The 22,095-nt window shown below is 42.9% G+C and overlaps 1 protein-coding gene across 1 annotated transcript in view; it reads left to right on the plus strand.

Annotated features, from left to right (window-relative positions):
• The first annotated feature begins 874 nt into the window (after positions 1-874).
• Positions 875-22,095, plus strand: part of LOC138258720 (Bardet-Biedl syndrome 1 protein-like) — a 235,056-nt gene continuing 213,835 nt past the window's right edge. Inside the window, exon 1 of the mRNA XM_069206001.1 lies at positions 875-985. The gene's annotated coding sequence lies outside the window, so the exon portion shown is untranslated. The remainder of the gene's footprint in view (positions 986-22,095) is intronic.

Below are 22,095 nucleotides of genomic sequence, written 5' to 3' on the forward strand. Positions count from 1 at the left end.
TATTTTTACATGGGGGAGGGAGTTAGCACTAATCATCAATTGGTCTGTTGAGTCATTCTTCATGCACATAGTACTTCCACACAATACAGCAAGTGACAGGTCAGCCCAATGCTGCCAGTGGTAAAATTCACTGATAAATGACAGAATTCTGATCTTTCACAAGCACATTCACGCACAAAAGTAATTGCCTTCAGTGCTAGAGACTGCTATTGTGATGTGTGTTTATTGAGGCCACAAAAGTATTTTTACTTTTTAGCCTAGTTTTTTTATGTTGGCAAGTGCCTGGCATCTTCCCCCAAACAATAAAGTTTGAAAGAAATAATGATAAACAAAGCATCAACCAATCTCAGACTGTCAATCAACCCCCAAACCAACTGAATATGCTGATGGTTTTTTTTAATAAATTGTTTGGAGCCTCGCTGATCCCACCAACAATTAAGTTTTACAAAAACAGCAGCAAAATAAAAGAAGCATTGGCCAAGTGAAATAGCTGACAGCCAAAGAGAGGCCTATCGGCTTTCACCCTTGCTGGGTCGGTAAAACGAGTACTACTGAACTGGATTTGATAATAAACACCTGTCATGCAGGTCTGGATTCCCCGCGAGGTGACTATGAGCTGGACAAAGATATATGCTAAGTTATTTTCAGCCTCCTGGTGAGGCAGTAAATCAGTTTAGGGAGGGTAGCATGTTACTCTACAAGCTACCTACAATATTAGAGACCTTTATCACACATATTAAGCTACAGTTTGCCATGCTGTGCATCACGCAGTTGTCATAGCAAGCAGCAGTACAACGCCTCCCACCCCCTGCATTGGATTTTGTGAGGGAGCTGTGTTCCATGGTAGGCGTCCACTCCACTGCTCTGTCAGCCTTCTCTGTTGTTTTCGTTTATCAGGCTGCGCACCTGCTGCATCCGGTTGGTTGGAGAGCCTTCCACTACAGTCAGGCAGCCTTGTCAAGCTACAAAGCACGCGAAAGGCCAGGTGGGTCCGAGTCCGGCTCCTGCTCTCTGTCCCAGCACAGCTGGGACCGAGGCCTGCTACTGAAGCCCGTCAACATGGGAGTAACAAAGCCCCAGGCAGCCCCCGCGGTCCGGCCCCCCTCAGCTCAGTACACTGCGCACAGGCGGCAGGCCCCTGACTGGGTGCAGTGGGAAGGGGGCCCCTGCTGGTACTTTGCAGGGGGGGAGGGCTTAAGTTTCGTTACGCCACTGCCGTCTGTAGCTTCACCCTTCCTACCTCGCACGAGCCATCTCCCTCCACACCGGTAGTTATCAGGCTATGGGCTGCCCCACCCGGGGCTCAAAGGGAACGTTAAGGGAGGCGCGAGACTGTTGAAAGAGGATGATTAAGCTCCTTCTAAGGCTCTGAAAACCAATTACATTTTTGTTAATGTATTTGTCGAAAATGTACTTTTAAGAAGAGGTAAGCAAAACTCATCGTGGATTTTAAATATGCTAAATATACCGTATAAACAATGATTTTTAACTCTTGGGCGTCTCCCAAAGTCTTTTTGATGTTCTGGCTACCGCAATAATATTTCATTTCATAATATTTACAAACATACATAGCACACGAACATTGGTCTGGTGTTAACTATGTATTCTCTATATTTCCGGTGTAAATTCACGAAAACCAAAATTCACCGATTTAGCTCACTGGCAATATTTAGCATTTGACACAATAATTGTGAAAATATGTCATTGTAATGTAATGTAATTAGGCATTTATAAAGTGCAAGCTGCTACTCCTCCAAGGAGTGTCCTAGCACTGAAGAGGCAAAAAAAATGAATGTGACACGTGGTCACAGGCTTAGAGAATAAGAAAGTAGCAGAGTGATTTTGAGATGCCAAAGATCCAGGTTTATAGCTGTTTCCTAAAGGAAAGCTCAGAGTCTAAAAATCTTAATTTGGTGGGGACATGATTCCAGGCCTAAGTAGTGCTTAATATGTGCTTGTTGTTTCCGGTGCTGACATTGCTTAATTTGTAAATAAAAAGGTTCTGGTGCCCAAAGTTTTCCTCTTAAACACGCGGCTGCTGCAACTAAATGAACACGGAATACTGAGGCGGTGTAATCCTGAAGCCATCTGGGGCCTCTTCAATCCATATAAAGCGACTCCCCGCCCCTTCAGCTCATTCTTGCAGCTTTCTACTTTCTCCCTTTGTGAACCTTTTTCGTTTTTCCCTTCGTCTGTCTTTCCCATATTTGTCGTTTGCTCCCAGAAAACGCTTGAGGCAGAAGAATAAGCCCCGGCCCTCAAAAATAAGTGCCGGTACTCAGCACCGGAAACAGCAAGCACAAATTAAGCACTGGGTGCTGAGCACCGGCACTTATTTCTGAGGGCCGGCGCTTAGTTTTGTGTCTCAGGCATTTACTCTGAGCAAAAGACACGTGGGAAAGACGGAGGAAGAGAAAAAATAAGAAGAGTCAGAAAGGGGAAAAGCAGGAAGCTGCAAGAGTGAGCTGAAGGGGCGGGGAGTGGCTGTTAATGGATTGAAGAGGCCCGAGGTGACTTCAGGATTATTCTGCCTCAGTATTATGTGCTCACACTTTTAATTGCAGCAGTCGCGTGTTTAGGAGGAGGGCCTTTAGCACCGGCACCATTTTATTTACAAATTAAGCACTGGGCCTAAGTACCTAAAACTGTAAAGGATTTGCCTCCTCAAGACCGAAGTCTGAATCGCACACGTTTAAGGAAGTTTAAAGAGGAGGACTGGAGAGTCCTACTAGTGGTATAATGAGTAAATCTAGCAGTTACAAATGTTGGTTCCATTCCTTTAAATGCTCTAAACGTCATTAACAAGATTTTAAATAGGACCCACTTACGAACTGGAAGCCAATGTAATAGTTTTAAGGCTGCCGAAGCAGATGACTGCCTAGGTAGTCAAAGGACCAACCTGGCTGCTGCATGCTGGACAATCTGTAATTTTCCTTAAGTTTGCTTTGTAGATCCAGCATGAAAGCTGTTGCAATAATCCAGCATGGCAGAAATAAGCGCATAGGCAACTGTTTTCCTGGCTCTTAGAGGCAGGGAGATCAAAACATTTCTTAAGAGATTTTATCAGGTTAAAACAGTTACCTGCCAGGGCCAGGACCGGAAAGTCATTTGGGAGTCAAATTTTATACCCAGATTCTTAGCCATCTCAACTGTGGCTGGAGGGGTGGGAGCAGATTCCGGCCACCGTTGGGTTGGGTCGGGTCAAAAACATTTTCCTTCCCCGACAACATAATTTCTGTTTTTTCAGTATTGCATTTTAGGTGATTGTCTTGCACCCGCTGGATAACAGCAATCAAACAGTTTTTAAAATTTAGCTCTGAACCCAGTGGTATTTTATCTAGAGAAAGTATTAAACAGGGTGTCATCTGCGTAAGAAAGTGTCTTGATACCAAACTATGAAATTAGAGAGATAAGTGGGGCCATATATATTAAAAAGAACATTGCTCAAAGAGGAGCCCTGTGGCACCCCAGATGTGTCTGCTGTTTCAGCTGAAACATAAGGGCCTAACATTACTTATTTCTGCGATCAGTCAAATAAGACCATAGGCATGCCCAATGATACCACACTCTTTAATGCGCTGGAGCAGGATATCATGAGACAAGTTATCAAATGCAGCAGAAAGATCCAAAAAGATCAACACCGCATTCATCCCAGCATGGAAAGTACGTTTAAGAGAATCTGATACATTCAAAATAGCTGTCTCAGTAGAGTGTTTTGGGAAAAAAACAGATTGTCGAGGATGGAACATCTCGCCTTTTCTAAAAAAGCAGTTAGCTGGCCATTTATAAGATTTTTCAGGATCTTTCTCATAGCTTGTAATAGCAAAATAGGGCGCAGATTTGATAGCATGGTAGAATGGGCCAGGGGTTTCTTTTTTTAAAGGTTTGATGATAACCAGCTTCCATTCTGCTGGCACAGTACTAGTGGCTAATGAAGTATTCATAATCTGGTTCAAAAGGGAGTTGACAAGGTCCACCACCTTATGAAGGACCCGAGGTGGATGCGGGTCAATGGGAAATCCAGATCTGTAACTCAAAATGGCCTGGGGAGATTGAGGTAAAGACATTTCTTAGAAGGTCTATAACAGTGGTTCCCAACCTTTTGATTTCTGTGGACCCCCACTTTAACATTAATGGAACCCAGGGACCCCCTCTGAATCATCATTGGAATCCGGGGACCCCCGCCTGAGTCATTACTGGAAGCTGGGGACTTAATGTGTCAATATTTGTTAATGTTTTTTAATTTTCTAGGCTCTCGCGGACCCCCTGAGAAGGCTTCGCGGACCCCCAGGGGTCCCCAGACCACAGGTTGGGAACCACTGGTCTATAATGTTTCAATTTCAGCAGTGGAGCATCCATCATTTCTTAAGACTACTGAAGTAGAGGTGGGGAAATTAAAATTACGTTGGATAAGATTAATCTTTTCTTCAACAAAAGAGGAGATTCGATTGCAAAGTGCTTGGGAGGGGGGAATCTGGCAATCCAGAGTCCAAGATGTTAAAAAAGAGTTGGCAGTCTTGAAGATCAATTTGGAATATCCATGTAAATCAGCTATTTAAGTGGAATATTTTTTTTTTTTTACTGTTTTGATTTGATTATGATACATTTTGAGAGCAGTTTTAAAATTCAGCAATTCTACATACTTGTAGGCTTTGCACCATTTCCTTTCCAATTGTCTACAACATAAATGTTGCTGTTTTAGGCATTGTGTGGGATCTTTTTTTAATTCGTTTATGTGGCAATCGCTCAGCTTGAAAACATTTGCAGAAACTGGATGCCCACTTCATTCCAAATACTGTATAACTAGATAGAAGTTTTCATTCAATACTTTGAAGAATGGCAGCATTCCCGCTGGAGCATATGAAGTACCTGCACGTACCCAAGGAAAAAGGAGGGGATTCTCACGTATGCTATTTAAAGTGATCATAATATGTGTATACACGTTTCACTTGGGTCCAGTCACTTATGCCTTGCAACTTTCTCAGAGGCAGTTACTTAGGTCAACTGGAATGATGCAGCAGCAGAGGACCTAATTATGCAGTAGTGTTTACTAAATTATGCAGCAAGAAAAGGCAAATTATGTGGCGCAATGTGGCAGATTTTGTAATAGATTAAATTAATATTTTCCCATTTGTGCAAAGGATTCACCTCATTAGTACCAGCTTAACCCCAAAGTAAAGCAATACCAACTGAAAGGTGACCAGTTAGCTTTGTGAACTGCCTTCCACTGCACAACGACGCACAGGCGTGCAACACCTATTAGGCTGAACGGGCTTAGTCACTCTCCACCCCCCACCCCTCAGAAGCCATAGGCTGAGCTGCCTGGGTTGGGGTTGTTGCCTGCCAGAGTGGTGTAAAAATAGCTGCCAAGTTTCCCAGGCCCATGCGTAATGTGCTGCTTCAGTCCAAGATTTTTAGTTTTTATTATGGGACTTGTATTCCTGTTTTATAATGGAATAAACATGGCTACAAGTCCCAGAAGTCAAAGGAAAATCCTGCAATGGAACAGCACATCATGCACAGACACTTGGCAGGCTACCTATAAGTCTGGCACAGCAGAGCTTTTACTTCACCTTAATACCTGTGTGCTTAAAGACAGACTTTTGACATTTCTTTTGTGCTTTCCCATTTCAGGTGTCTGCTTGTCACTCTCCCTGCTCTGCCTAAGCAACACTTGATAGGTCCATGGAGGAGGTGTGCAAGCAGCAGGGATGATGGCTTATGATAACAGATACTGCCACCATCCCCAAATACACAACAGGGGTGCTCTGCAATACACTCATTGCTGCACAATCAGTGTCCATCTCAGGTCTATTTTTAGGCAGACACAGTGACATGCCTGAAGGATTTTCCCTTGAGAAGAAAACCTGCAGGAAATTATAATTGTGCTTGACCTTACAACATAAATATTTGCATTAGTTTGTTGTATTTCCTTAGAGGCAAAAGATCAGAAAGTGCTGTGGGATACAAGTTAAAAAGATAGATGGCACCCTGACAACAGGGACCTGGAGTGCTATCTAAATGCAATGACAAAGTATGCCAAACATGTAGATGGCTTTTACATAAAGGTGGGAGAGGCAGCAAGTTAATTGGGAGAGCAGAGCCAAGAGTGTGGTCTGGCTCTTAGATCACATGCATGAGACAAGCAAAGAAAATGATTGACATTTAGATCGTGCAACAAAACATCATGCAAAAATGATGATAAAGTCGTCCAAAATTGAAAATAGTGCAATTCTTTGAAATGCAAAAGTTTTTCACTTTGGTAGGTCAGATTATATCACTGCGCTGGGTGTTTATTGCAAGTGACAGTTCTTATCATGAACTCAGAAAAGATTCATGTTTTTAGCATGAATTCAGAAACCATTCATGCCCCCTCCATCCTAGCAGGAATCCCATTAGTGAACTAAGAGACAAGACAGTTGTCATGTGCATACTAAATGTGGCTTAGATTTGTACTACACAGGTAGAAATATTATAGTCTGTTAAATCAATTTTAAGATGTTTTTCTATAGTATACTCCCTGAACTCACGCATTTCAAGGTGCTGTCATATGCAATAATGAAATACAAGGAGGTATGGTTTAATTAAATATTGCCCAAGATCACACCATTTGGTCAAGCGGGGAAGCGGGATAGATCCCTGTTTTTCTGGTTTCACATTGTGAATTTCAGCCACTAGCTGGCTATTACTTTCTCCTCGTTTACATCACAGGTTAATGCTTTGGTTTTAATTCTTCCTGCATGAAGTTAGAGTGGGTGACAGTGAGGACCTTATGCAAGCTTGGCCTGTTTTGGGCATAAAAATCTAAGAGGACCTCAATCTCTGCCCAAGCAAGGCATCTGGCTCAAGCCTGGCTTGAACCTTCAGTCTCTCAAACAACTGTACTTTTACAGTGTCCTAAAGCCAACCAGACATGGATTTAAATTTGCATTCCAGCAAGGACATCTTATCCTTTCGGGACTGATAAAATGGTTACATTCTCAGAACATTTACAATACTGCAAAACTATAACAAATTGTGTAGCCTGTCTAACATATAATACGAATTGTTTATTTTAAGCAGTTTTCAAGAAATGCTAAAGTTACAAACTGTGTTGCATAATATAGCCTCTATAAATAAAAGCCTCAAAAGTACAAAAGGTCGTCAGTTATGTTGTTCTTTTAAAATCACAACATTTGAGAAATATCTTAAATATGTTGTTTGCTGTTGGGTCATGGTAGTCATTTAAAATTAGTTACGGCTTCAATGCACGATCATTGATGCATTTCAAAATCTGTTGAGATATATTGGTAGGTTGTAGTGTACACCTTTGTACCATGCTTAAAACTTTAAGGGGAATATTTACAAGTCCCTAGAGTCACCTTGCGCCGCCCTAGCATCATTTTTGTTTTACATTGAGGTGGCGTTAAGAAAGCCTTTATCCAGCGCCGTATTTACAAAGTGGCGCAATGTAAACCCATGTGACACATTATGTCTGCACCAGGCATAATGTATGCAAGGGGGCATTCCGACGCAGGGAGCCCTGAAAAAATGGCACAGTGAAATTTACAACAGATCACTGCACCATTTTTTCAGTATTTTTTAATGCCTGTTCAGAGCAGGCGTCAAAGTGACGCACCCGTTTTAGTCCGTGGGCCTCCCGGTGCTTTGCTGCACTAGCATCAATATTTTTTACGCTAGTGCAGCAAAGTGCCACAGTAGCGGAAAAAATCTTGATTCTGTTGTCCTAATGACTGCCATGGTGGGCCATATAGTAAATATTGCGCAACCATGGTGTCGTTAAATAGGGCAGGGAAGATACAAGAAAAGTGGAGCATCAGGACCACTTTCGAGTAAATATGCCCCTAAGTTATGTCAACTTAAGTGGTTTGGCCCAGTTAATTTAGAAAACTTATGGTAACTTCTGCTACAGCACATATTGAAATCGCAAACCCAACAACCGACATTTTTTCCCAGGTAAATTTCAACAGGTTTTACTTTCCAAAACCTACATGGGAAAAACTTTACTGGGGGATAAGTGCCTTGTGGCAGAGAGCACTAAGATCTGTAATGTGTGTTCCTTTTTGCAGACAAAAATCATAATTGATACTAAATGAATATAAATTCAGACCTCCTTAGTATCTATTTTAACATGTGACATAGATATCACACTCTCTTCCAGAGCTTTTGTAATTCGGGCCTAATCAAAATGACATAGTGTGCAGTACAAAATTGTGCAGTCCTAATGAGCTTAATTTCATGTCTGTTTGGGGAAAGTTTCAATGCAATATTGTTTTTCCTGAATGACCATAGCTTTTTCATGCCCTGCTCACTTCGTACTTGTTTAGTTGCCTCATACATTTGTGATGCTGTGCCAGTATTTTCTAAAAGCATATTTTACTTTGAATGGAGATTCACTGATCTAAATGTTTGTTCCTTGACACAATTGTATTGTCATAGGTTCCAATCTACTTTGTTGGTTCACAGGGTCATCATTTTGAATGAATCTACATTTACCTTTCTGAATGTACATTCGTTTGCAGAAACACACATTCAGTTATGTTCAGATCAACAATTAATTGACAAATTACACTGTATTGAGATCCAATGTACATCTTTGTGGACCGGAAGCAAATTACTCAGTTGGTTGTGCTTTGTTGGAAAACTGTTGGCTTATAGTATGACCATAATGGAAAGAGTAGTGGTGTTAGCCATAGAGATTCCTTCGATGCTCCTTCTGTGACTCAGCTTATATGTATGTTCAGTGAAGAAAAGATCAGTAAGACATACATTTGGCAATGCTTATAGATTAAAGTATTGTACTTTTCCCTTACAAGGAGGCATTTTGGTGTGGGGCATGTTGACTGGAGGGTTTCTATAATGCAAACAATATTTCAGATGTACTCAAGCTTGGATTGGAGCCAAAAGGAGTGAGAGATGTTAATAGCTGACTGGCTCAACTTTGTAGGATTGCTTGGATCTGGGACTGCTTTGCTTTACAAAATTACCAGGTCTTTATTGCACCCCTGAATATGAGGTGGTTTTGTATGTTTCTTATCTTTGTTGGGAGTGAGTTTTACAATTTTGTTTAACGGATAGAGAAAGAAGTTCCTTCAATGTGTATCTTGCTGAAGGAAGGTTGGAGGGCTGGAATGCCAGCCTTTAGGCCAACATTCTAGTCTGTGTGCATGACGGGAGCTTTGTTTAGATTCCCCTATGGGTAACAATAAGTGCTTTGAAAGAGGCACACCTGACCAATTATTTTGAGAGCAGGAGTAAAGTGGTCTCCGAAGTAGAGGTGAAGTAATTGCCTTGCTGCTGTTTTTTTGTAGTCTTGTGAATACAAACATCCATTTTCCACCTGTAAGTATCTTGGTTTCAAATATGTTGTTTCGGGAGATTTATTAGCATTCAGTGGTCCTTGGCTAATAGAATGGCCTATGCCTCTAGGTTTTCCAGCTTGAGGATTATCTGGATGTCATTTAAAGGACTTGATGAGGCCTGTTAATGGGCTGAGGAAATAGTTCAAGAGGCGTTGCAAGATAATAGAACCTTGAGGCATTCCTGAGTAAGTGCAGAATAAATTTACTAAGTATGGTGGGTACAATATGATGCTTTAACTGCCACAAAAGTAGGAGGATGTTCAGTCTAAAATTATTACTTGCAAGTTCTCATAGCCCTATAGTAGGTTGGAGCGGCAGATTATATCAAAGATGGCAGATAGCCCCAGAGCCAGTACATGGCAACTACATCCATATCAGTTGTGATTTTCTGGTAGATATGGGGGCGTATTATGATCCTCTGACAGAACGGAAGTCAATGTGACAATTAGAGACAAGTGAGGTTGGACATTTAAGTAAAAACAGCTCTTTCTTCCAGTTTGCACAGGAGTACGCTATTTAGGTTTCATTAGTAGCTTGCTAAATCAACTAGATTAAGGTGATTCTTTTATACGGATGGCTTTGTTTAAGAGGTGTTGTGAGGAAGATGTCTGGATTAGGAGTAAATGTTCCGGCCTGGATAAGGGTGTTAGTTGAAAGTTGGATGCCCACTACAGGAGCACAAGTTTCTGATGAGGGAGATATCTGGGTGGTTGGTATTGAGGAGTTCTTAGGACTGGATGGGGAGCTTGGCTTGTGCTTTGTGAACTGAGGATGGAGGTTACTGGGTGACATGTCTGAGGCAATGTTCCATGATATTGGTTCTTCAAATCAGTTTTACTTTCCTTATTTTACATTTTTTGCATTGGTATTGAGCAGCAGTACCTTTGTTTTTTCAGGAAATGAGGAGGCCAGGAGTGGTTTCTGTTAGAGCTACAGGATAGCCTTCTCTTCTGTTATGCAAATGTGATGCCAAGGATGTAGTGAGGTGAGAGTCAAGTGTGATTATTTTGAACTAGTATGCAGAAGGTATTGTTGCACTTTAATATTGTAATGGTGGCCAGGTTAATGTTGAATGAGATGAGTTGGTGGTTTCTCCAGATGATGGGAAGAGTTACTGTCCAGTCAATGAGTTTTAGTGTGGAAACAATTATGTCCAGTGTTTGTGCAGTACAATCTGTTGTTCTAAAGTCCAATGGAAGATGGTGGGTCTTTGGGCTGACCCAAAGAGTCTAATTTGAGCTGGACATTCCAGATCCTCAAATTACTCAGGCTGCAGAGGCTGTTGTATTCAGTGATGTAGAGGAATGCCACTCCTGTAAATGGAGTTGTTTGCTAGTCAGTGTTTGGCCAAAATATTGAGTCCAAAATATTGTGTGGACAAAATATTGTGCCCCTAATATTGAAGACGAGAATATCATGAAGGTCAGTTTCTATAGGCATGCAAAGTTTTACTACACGAAACTCCACATATATGTACCCTGATGACATATAGTTTCAAGGTCCATAGATGTGGAGTTAACAATTATAAATCTATATTTACCTATATGCACTTAGATTCTTGATCCTCAATATGTTTGACACAATATTCCGTTCACACGATACTATTGTCCTGGATATTTTGTCAGTGATCATTGGTAGGGCCATCTATAGCAGCAGGAAAAAGCGAGCGAAGACAGGGATAGGTAAGAAGCAGGTGGGAAGAGATCAATATTCAGTAGCGGGAAGAGTTTGTAAACCACACAAAAGGGCGCCTGGAATAAAGAAGAATCTTAGTGTCATACCAATGGTAAAATTAAGTATACAAATACTGATAACATTTCATGCTGATTATATCAGGTTACAGCCTAGGATCTCTATCCTACTATACCTGGTGCTTACCATGAAGTTCATCAGTGGGTCAGCCTACTGACAAACTTAACTGTGAAGCCTGCTGCTTTAGTCCTTATCATGTGCCTTTAACTTAGTATTTAACTGAACATGTTTTAGTAGGATGCACCTTCTAGATCTACAACCAGCTGCAAATCTGACTGTTTAACTGACCAATTCAGTTTCTAGAGACTACCTAAAGAGCACCTTTATGACAGTAAAAATTGAAAGGCTGGTTGTTTCTTGTCACCTTGGAGGTATTCGTATTGCTTACCTGAATAATTACTCATTATCCTTGATGATCCTTGATGATTATTGGCAGCAGACCTTTTGATTAGGACTGCTACAAGCCGTTCGTTCAGCTAAGAGCTTTCAAAAAGTGACGGGGTCATGAAATGTGCATTGTCCGATGCAACTACCAATGTTAATTCACTGTGTTACTTATCAAGAACTTGTTTATATCTAGAGTAGGATCATAATTTTGTAAATACTGTGGGATTATCCTACTTTAAACCTGAATTAAAAAATAAAGACTCCATAATTAACTGCAGATTTTGTTACTACATTTTAAATCATATCTGATGGTGCCTCAAATATGTTTTCTTTTGCCTTTGCATTAATTTACCAGTGCCTGAGAGGTAACTGACACAATTAAAGGAATCTAGCCCTCGGCATATAACGGTCACATAAGACCTCTATTTTCTGAACTACATGGAGATTATGTTTGTATAAGATTTGGGGAAATTTGATGCAGTTTGAGATATTTGGACTTTGAGAGAATGTTACAACATTTGTACAGAGGAACTTTATATGGTGTGCTGTTTTCTAGTATTCTTGTTGAACACTGATGAAAGGGAGACTTGAAAAGAGAAAAATGGAGGAAGAAAGGTAGGACACAAGACTTACAAATGGAGAAGGAGCCTTTTGAATAGAGCAGGGCTTCGTCAGGACACTGGCATTTTCAAGTCTGCTGTTCAATAATGTTTTACATATGTCACATGGACATCTGGCAAAAGATACAGAGCAAAGTAAAATTGGAATTGATAAAAGAAGGCAGCATCGGAAGAGGAAAGGGGGTGTGTTTTCAGTATGAAGGGAGACAGTCAGAAGAATGGGCATAGAATAGCATTAGGAATAAATATGGGCTGTTCAAGAGATACTAGGGCAGGTCAAGGAGAGCCCCTTGGAAGCTGGAGCTGCCCACCTGCTACACAGGGCCTCCAGTAAGACCTTGTATGATCCACCTTGTAGTACTTACATATACCTGAGGAGACAGTAGGAGGAATTCCTTTGAGGACAGGGGCCAGCTTGGGTAGAGATGTGTCTTCAGCAGTGGTTTATAGGGGTGGAGACTTAAAATGGATAATACTAAGGGAGGGTATCTTCTGTCTCTGGAGTCATTTTTTTCTGCTCAGATACGCCAATATGTTACCTCAAATGAGGTTGGGATTAGATTTGCAAGGCCTATCGATTGTGTCTAATTTCCTGCTTCCCACAACTAATTAGAGACTAGTTTGTCTGCAACCCAGTCTTTTTCTCACAGTCTGATTATTTCAAAATGTTTTACAATTGTTTTAATTTAGCCCCATCATTCTTACTGTAAAACATACTTATGCATCCAAAGTTCTTTATGGGATTACTTTGTCATTCTGCTTCTAAGCGTCCACCCAAGAAATCGTATTTCGTATGCCATTTGCTTCACAGAAGAATTCAATAAAAATATGCAAATTTTGTTATCAGTAAATACATTGTCATTCTCCAAGCACTGCTGCAAATAATTTTCAACAATGTTATTACAATTCAATAATCTGCTCCCATTTGTTTTCAGGGGCATGTTGCAGGTTTGCATATCAACCCTGAGCTGCCATAGCATGTATTCACAAAAATGGCAGAATAATAGAAGTGGAGTCACAAGTTGATCAATTCACATATGCTTAGGTCCACAATGGCTATTTATTTGCTGCCCAGTGGCTGTAGAAGGGCCGTAATGTAGTTTGAAGAAAATAAGTAAGACTTTTAAAGCTCTGTTTATTTTCTAATCCTAATCCTGTACCCAGCACAGCGAAATTAGTACAAAATGGAAAACTAGGTCAACATCTTTTACCCTTGGAAATCCCATATTGACACCCATGTGTGATGTGGCGGTATTCCAGATAATCACACCTGTGTGTTCCGTTTCTATCTTTAATGCATGTTAAAATCAAATAACACATAGGTTGTGTTTCAGGCTACATGAGAACTCAATCATTTCATACCCAAAAATATTTGTTGAGAGTTGTCGCAAAGTACCAAAGAATATATTTTGAACATTTTATGGGTTGTAAAGGTAGGACATGAGGCAGCCTCCACCAAACAGCTACAACGTTGTTTACTATACTAACAGCATTTTTGGCAAGCAGCATAAAAGTATTGTGTGAAGGTAAACAAAGCATGAACAGAACAATAACTAAAGAAATGTTCTTAAACCATATCTTTGACCAGGCTAAAATTCCTTGAGGGAGAGCCCCAGAATCCTCTTATGCCAAGAACAAGGTTACTGACCCACTGTGATTTAAAATGCACTATTTGCCTAATGTAGTCTCTAAGAATGACTGCGTTTTATGTGCTGCACCAGAAAAGCAAAGGGAGCAACCCGCAAGGCATTATGATTCTGCTCTTATGATGACTCCACCTCCACTACTTGACGTGTTACCCCCCCCTAAAGTTTGAGTCTAGTTGCTCCCCTCACAACACGTCTCATCATCACATTTTTATCAACTTTGATCTATTTGAGCTAGAAACAAAATAGTTTTTTGTTTTTGTTAAATTCTGAAGATTATGCAGCAGGTAATGGATTATGGGATGAATGTGGCAAGTGTATGTTTGTGTGGATAACACCATGGCTGCAGAATCGCTCTGCTGTTAGCTGTCTCATCAAGCAGGGAGTGAAGGAAGTAGAGGAGGAAGGACTGAGGGGAGGCAGGTGTGGTATCCTAAGGACAGACATTGTACTGCCCGCTCTCCTAAAAGGGCTGACCTATCAAGGCACAAACACACACCCACCCCTAAGAGGCGTCACCAGTCTAGTGGCCCCATTACTAAGAGGAGCTGGCTGTTCATGCCCTCAGCAACTGCACTCAATGCCCTTGTCATACCTTTACTACAAAGAAGGCCTAGGGACTAGGCCACAACAACAGGATTAGCAGTACTTCATCATCAAATAGGAATGTTTTATAAATGTCTGGCCCAAAGGGGACTCCTAATATATCCATACCATTCTTTATTGAGGTGGCAAAGGACTCTGGGCTTAGGCAAAACAAGAGGGGAGGCAACTCTGTTGCATTCAACGCATCCCCCCCCACAATTCATAGGTACCTTCTTTAAGCCAAGAATTACCAGTGGTGCTGTTTTTTTTTTTTTTTAAATATCCTTTATTACTTTATAACTGTAAGACACCACGTCAAGAACTGTATCATACAATTTAACAGTTCCACGATCAACTGAAACCCCCCCACCCCGCAGCACATTCAACCAATTATATGAAGAATTAATTAGACATGTTCTCATAGATACATCAGTACTTTTACGTCGTAAAACATCTTACACAATGATATAGGGGGTTATGCAAGGATCTGTTCTGGGGCTGTAAGTTCTTCATCAGAGGTTGAACAGTCTGGTGTCCTCAGGGCGTCTAGTATTGCATTCCACTGCATAACACTGTCTCTAGGTCTTAGACCCCTGAGAGCCTCTCTCAATAGTACTGTTCCCTCGACCTCCGCCCATTTGTCCAATGCGTTTCTCCATCGCTGCACTTGTGGACCCTTCGGATCTTTCCAGTGCGAGGTAATTTCTCTCCTGGCTAATATCAGGGCCAGGTCAATGAACTTATTAGTAATTTTATGCATCCATGGGCGGGGGAAGACCCCCAAAACTGCCACTATGGCAGAATGGGGCAGTGTTCTATCTGTGCAGGAAGAAAGCGTCTCAAATATCTCCGAACTATATCCCCCCACCTGAGGGCAACTCCAAAGCATATGCAACAGTCCCACTGCTGCTTCAGAGCAACGAGGACAACAATAATTAGGTACACCATAAATCTTCGATATCATGTGCAGGGTTAAATAGGCCCTATAAAAGACATATAAGTTTATCAATTTAAACCTTGCATTCCTGGAAACTGTATAAATATGAGAGGTAATTCTGGTCCACTGCGATTCATCTAACGTGGTGTTCAATTCCTGCTGCCATTTAGTTTGAAGTTTACCTAAGGGGAGGCATGCGCTGTTCAGTAGAGAGTTAGATATCCCTGACATCATTCTACCCCGGTCCCCAATGGTGCATAGTAGGTCACAGGTGGAATGTAAGGGGGGTTCCACTAATCCCATTTCCCATAGTTTACGAAGAGTTCTGAATATTATGTTATAGGTAAGGAACAGCCCCGGTGGGAGCTGAACCGTTTCTTGTAGCTCTGCATATGTACAGAGCTTCCCGTGGTTATAAAGAGCCCCTATCGTTGCGATCTGAAATGACTTGAGTCGAGCGATATCCCCCGTCGTATGATCACCCGCGATGTACGTCAGGCAGTCTATGGGGGCCTCTGGTGAGTACGGAGCTTTAGTTCCCGTTCGCTTCAAGTATTGTTTCCAGCAGTGTCTTAAGGACTCCCGTTCTATAGGTAGTGGCTGTTTCTGTTTTTTGGGAGTTAGTAGTATACCCAGAACTCTATCTCGGGGGCAGTGAAGGTGGGTCCCCAATTCCTCCACCTTCGGGGGTTCTTTAAGCAAGCGCGCCAGCCATTGAAGCTGACCCGCCCAGTAATAAAATTCGAAATCAGGACGAGCAACACATTGCAGTAACCAGCTAAGTAGACTATAATCATCAGAAATACAACAAAGTGGCTGTAGAGTTGTCAGCCTACTGGAACCCATAAACTGTGCATATATCGCTCACGCCTCATCATCCACCACAATGCTAAACACTGCATCCTAAATAAAGCACAATACCCGCACCTTGGTGATCATCATGCAAGATATGTAAACACTTCCCACACAGAATCAAAACAAAGACAACACCCTTCCAGCCACACAGCCTACACGGTGTAGCTTGCTGCCCATCTAGGCGAGTGCATCAGTGCCCCACATTAGGTTAGTAAGCACTATATAAATGCTGCAATATCATACAATACTAAGCACGCTGGGTTTTGTTTTTTGCGCCGATTCGCAATTGCTTTTATATGGTACAGAAGCTCTGGCAGTTGGGAGCATGCTACAGCCTACCTACATTCAGGCAATGAGTAAGATCTCATCAAGAGTGAACTTTGATGGACCAGTAAGTCCCAAAATACTCATGAGCTAGAGGTGCCAGGCATTGTATGTCTGTGCTATTCCCTGGAATCCAGTCGGCTGTGAAGGTGACAGGCCATGAAAACTTTGCTAAACTCCCAACACTAAGCATTACTTTGATCGTGATGTCTCTGGCTTTTCTTTGAACAGACTCCTGACTGCCACCACGAGACCCGAGACGCCCGTAGGCCGATGGGTGAGGATGACAAAAGGGGCCAGTGGTGGAATGTGTGCCCTCTATTGAAGCACAGCCTGTGGCATCCCCTTTGTTCAATCACTTGGCAACATCTTATGTAATTTGCTTCCTTGTTAAAGCACGAACATACACACGTACACACACAACAAAGTGTCCTCTCCGTTGGCTGAGACCATGTGAAACATCGCCAAGGTCAGCCTGCTTGGGCCAGAGAGATAAAGAGGGTTCCCAGGCGGTGCGGACACACGCCCACCACAGGACAGGTGGAGGGAGCTAGGGATCAAAATACCCCACAAGGTGTCCTGCGAGACCCCCAAAGCAGATTCTCTCGTGAGGGAAACCTTTAAGCCAGTCTTGCGTTCATCCAGGCGGCAGGAAGAATTCCCCCCAAACCAACTTTGTCAATTCTCCAAACGCGAGCAACAGGACTTTTGACCTATTTCATCATAAGAGGACCCCCGGCAGACCAGGCTGGTGCACTCTCCCTCCGCAGACAGTCCTGCAACCAATCTTGCGCACTTACCCGTGTGAGGACCTACAGCTTGCGCACTCTCTGGCCGCCGGAGGACCCCTGCCCACACTATCCACAGAGACCCATAGATTGCATTGACGACACAGCTCTTCCGGTCACCTCTGGATCGGCCAATGAAGTCCTTGCTTGTCACCGGCCTCCTGGTCTGCCTGGTTCTACAGGCCCTGGGAGCGCCAGTCCCCTCCACACCACCACCAGCCGACGCAGGCTCGACAGTGAGGGCAGAAGTCAGTATCGTGTTCCTCAATAGCAGGTAAGTCTTTAGCAGGGTGCGTGGAACGTTTTTTTTTTTTTTTTTTTAATGGGCAGATAGTGCCACAAACTCATGTCCGGCTTTGCATTTGTGTTTGCTCATTAGCACGCGGCTGGGAGAAGCATAGAAGGCTGTCTGCCTTTCCTGACACAGAGTTGCAGTTTTCCCATTCAACTCCTCTAATAAAATATCAATTTCTGTCTGACAACAAAAAAGCCTCAAAGTCCAAGGCCTTCCAGACCCAGGTCACCTCGGGGTCGAGAGAGGTGCCGCTCCAGTCCCATCCCCTCTCAGGCCTCTCCGCGAGTAATTAGGTACCGCTCATCCATAACTTGCCCCGCCCCCCCCACCCAGGGTTCTCTGCGAGGGACAGACTGCGTGTACCATACATACATAATTATTCGCAGTGGATGGCGCCTGGTTGCCAGGACTAAAGGTTTTTATTCTGGTACTGACTATCGGGCTTCTGCAGGTACTGATGGTGGTACTTTGGCATCAGGGCTAGCACGTGCACTCACGGGCCCCAGGGTGGAGAATGTGATGGGGCCCGTCTGACCCATCTGAGCGCACATGCGTGGCAGGGTTTCATCATTTTAATTTTTTTTAAATTCCTTTTGCAGCTGTCACATCTCCACGTGCACACTCAGCCTCGGGTGCGCCTTCGGTACCTGTCTTCATACGCTGCTCCATCAATGCGCTTCAATACAGAAATGCTGCATAGCTCCTTTTCAAGACTAGCATCCTTGGCATAGCCCAGCATCAGTCACTGAGGACCTGCAGGATCCCTTTCTGTTCTAGAAGTCAGAGCCACAGACAGCTCTGGCGCTGCACCTCATTCTTCACATGCATCCTCAGCCCATGGGGCTAAAGTGCTTCCGCCGACTCCTTGAGCGAAGTTCTGAGTTTAAGCAGATGGATGTCTTATTCTCCATCGTTTAGGCTCCTTTCGTCGACCTCAGAAAGATGAAATACTTAGCCAGGCCGACCATGACAAGATGTTAACATAAGCAGCAGGCTACGTGGTGGTCACTGCAGCTAGCGCACTAACCAACTGTGCTGGCTCAGGAGCTAAAGTGTTTTTCTGCAGGTCGGTTCACTCACGTGCCATCTTGTTATTGGATATCGGCTATTGCTGTACAAGTCTCTTAAACTTGGCAACAAAATCAGCTGTCTGTAATTTAAAATGTGGATGATCTCAAAATACCAGACCAGCGGGTGGGTGGACGGAAAGGGACAGGCAGGAGACCGAGGAACGGTGTAGACCATGGGGCATGGAATGGTTAGATGCAAGGACCGGGTGGAGGAACGGGAATGGATGGAGGGGCGTGGTATGGGTGGAGACAAGGGAGGTAAGGAGTTGGGGGTACTGGATGGATGAGGACAGAGGGGCAGGGGCGTTGTGAAGAGACCAGCAACGAGTAGAGAAACCATGGTTAAGGAACGGGTAGACAGATATGCTTAACATGTGGGTGGAAAACCATATTCAAAGTATGAGCTGACGTAAGGCGGGAGCGGTGAGAATCATGGCCTGCGATATGTGGTGAGACAGGGATTAGGGGAGAAACTGGGCATAGCTGATACACTGGTGCTGAGACCAAGACGGGGGGATGCTTTCGGAGACAAGATCAAGGCATGAATGGAAAGACAGGCCAAAGATGGAAAGTGAGGTAAAAAGGAAAGATGGAGGGGCTAGGACATAGGGATGGATGGATGACAAGGTGAATGGATGAATGGGCAGGCAAGAACAAGGGATGGGTGGTCAGGCGAGCATTGGGTGGAGAGACAAGGGATAGGCAAAGAGAAAATGCCAAGGGTGGATAGAAATTGGAGCAGTAGAAGCAAGGAGATACACAAAGCCAGTGAACTGAAAGAGGAAGACAATGTTAAGAGATGGAGAATTACACTGCCCAAAACAACACATAAAATAAACAAAATCACACATGAACTGTGAAAAGAACGTGTTCGATTTTTGTAAAACACATGCTTGTTTTTCTCATATAAAAAGCTAATTGCGATTAGGAATGGCTCAGAATAACAATAAATGGGTCCTCCTTGTTAGGTGCATGGACAGAGCAGACACAGTTTTGTGACAAAAAGCCCACTCCATGAAAATGAAACAGTGTGAAAGTGTTATAGATGGACAAGCAAGAACAAAGTGGAGAACATGCCAAAGAGAAAGGTACAAAGGCAGAGCGGCCTGATTGGATGGGCCAGCCAGCTGGGTGCATTTAAGAAACCAGCAGCGTCATGAGAGGAACAGAAACATGAGAGTTAAAGACATGAAGGACAGCGATCTGCAAGGTAACAGAGGGTGTAGGACTCAGGGCAAGTGAATCATCCTAAGCCAGAGGGGGGTGGAAGCTCTCTGATAAATAACACAAACTCAAGGGGACAGCAGCGCCCTGAGACAGCATCACCTCAAGTATCAGTGCACTGAGGACTGGCCCTAGGATGGATAGGCACTATGACAAAGGGGTGCTTTCGCAGAGGTGTTCCACAGGGAGTAGTACCCTGAGAGAAGGCAGCACACAAAAAAATAAGTCATAACAGTCCCCTCAGGGGGGTTCAGAGAGAGGTAAATACTCCAAAACTACTCCTAAATACTAAGAGTAACTCATGAGAACCCAGAGCATATTCACGGGGATAGCTTTGAGGGTGGATTGTTATTGCACTCTGTTGATGCTTTAGAGGGGTATTTTGTTGCAAGGAATCCCACAGATTACCCAAGTATACAAATGTTTCGATATTGGTTACCCCCAGGAACTATCCATTGGGGTAGAAGATTTGCAATGTGATCGTCCTTGGTAGTCCTTCCTAAGAGGAGCTTTGCCAACATAAATTTTATAGGGATTTGTGACTGATGGCTGCCTTCTGAGAAGGCCACTGATAAGGGTTACATGCCTGATTTGTGCATTAAGAAAAAGTAATGTCCAATGCCAAGGGTTCAGTCTGTTTATTATGAAAAATGAGTTTAGATGCAATAGTTGTAATTTATTGTGAGAATCATATATTAAAGCCAATAGACCTTTAAGGGTAAATTCTTATTAGACTGCATTACAGCATGTAGACAAGCTTTTTGTTACACAAAATCTCCAGATTACTGTAATAGACAAGAATTTTGGTGTTTGGCAGATCCCCAGGCAGTCCTACGGGGCTTCTCACCATGTATACTGCCCATGCTTGCTGAGTTTATGTCTGTTTTATTGCAGAAGCATAAGTGGGTGAATGCAAGAATGACGCAGCAGTGGATGAATGGATGTATTTTTACTCCTTATTAGATTGACAATGTCTTTGTCCCCTAACCATTGCTTGGCACGTTAGCCCCATTCCACCCTTTAGCACGTTAGCTCTGCTGTACTGCTTGGAGTGTTAGGCCCCCAAAGGTCAGCTCTGGTTGTATCCTGATCACTGTGCCCAGGGTACAAGTCCTAAAAAAATAAGTTGGGTACTAACCAAGTTAGGCAGTTTTTAGATGACATCATGGAACATGACATCACAGAAAGTGGCATCACAACCCATGACATGACAAGAAGTACCATCACATCTCAACACCTCAGACATATGTTTAGCAGTTCTGTCATGAGTACATTTGAACACATTACGAGATTTAACAAGTGAGATTTTGTGGCTGGTTTGTCGCAACCCTGACATAAAAATTTTAAGTTTGCCACAAAGAAATAGGAAGCAAGGAAAAATGTGGCATTAAATCTGTTCTGCTTAGCTGGTTGCATAGCCTGCATTTTAAAATATATGCTGCAGAGAGTTTGGGTGCCCATTAAATCTCAGGGAATAATAATAATAATGGCAACCTAACTCTGGAGGTTCACACATTTGCTGGCCAGATCTCTGTTGTGTTTACTTCCAGTTTTGAATTAAGGTAGCATAGAGGTCAATATATCTCCTGCAAAGCACATGTAGCAGGCAGAATACAGTTTTATTACTGTTTTTAACATAAAGAATTGTAATTCTTCTCATATAGCACAGGGACCTGTGAAGGGCATGTGACTCCTAAAACTTATAACCCTCAGTGTCTTATGTAACACATCCTATATATCTACTTACATGCATATCATTTATTGTCAATAAATAATGTTTAGGTGTGATGTAAAGCGCTCTGATACCCTGCATTGAAATGAGTAGTGCTACAAAAGAAATAAAACAAAATAGTGGTATTTAAATTGTTATTTGTGTAAATACTGGGGCAGACCAACTCATCCAACGTTTTTACAGTGCATGCATATTGCTTATATACGGGGACTGAACAAAGTCAGAAACATGCCTCTCTTAAGTACCTGTGAAGTGATAAGCTTGGAGCCCATGTTTCCCCTTCACTGCATGTAGGTGTTAGGCTCCATTTAGCTTCAGCCAGGATACTCAAAGAAAAGAGCCCTGATAGCTCCTTAACTTCAGGCTTTGTTTTGGGCCAGCTTGAATTTAAAAAAGAAAGCCCCCTTTCCACCTGCACGATGCTGCTCAGAGCAAAAGCAGATAATGAGCAGGAGCTGCTGAAAGTGTCCTGGTGTCTGAAACCTACACAAGAAAGAATCCCCCGACTGTGCCCTGAC

The sequence above is a fragment of the Pleurodeles waltl genome, chromosome 9, assembly GCF_031143425.1.
Source record: "Pleurodeles waltl isolate 20211129_DDA chromosome 9, aPleWal1.hap1.20221129, whole genome shotgun sequence".
NCBI lineage: Eukaryota > Metazoa > Chordata > Amphibia > Caudata > Salamandridae > Pleurodeles > Pleurodeles waltl.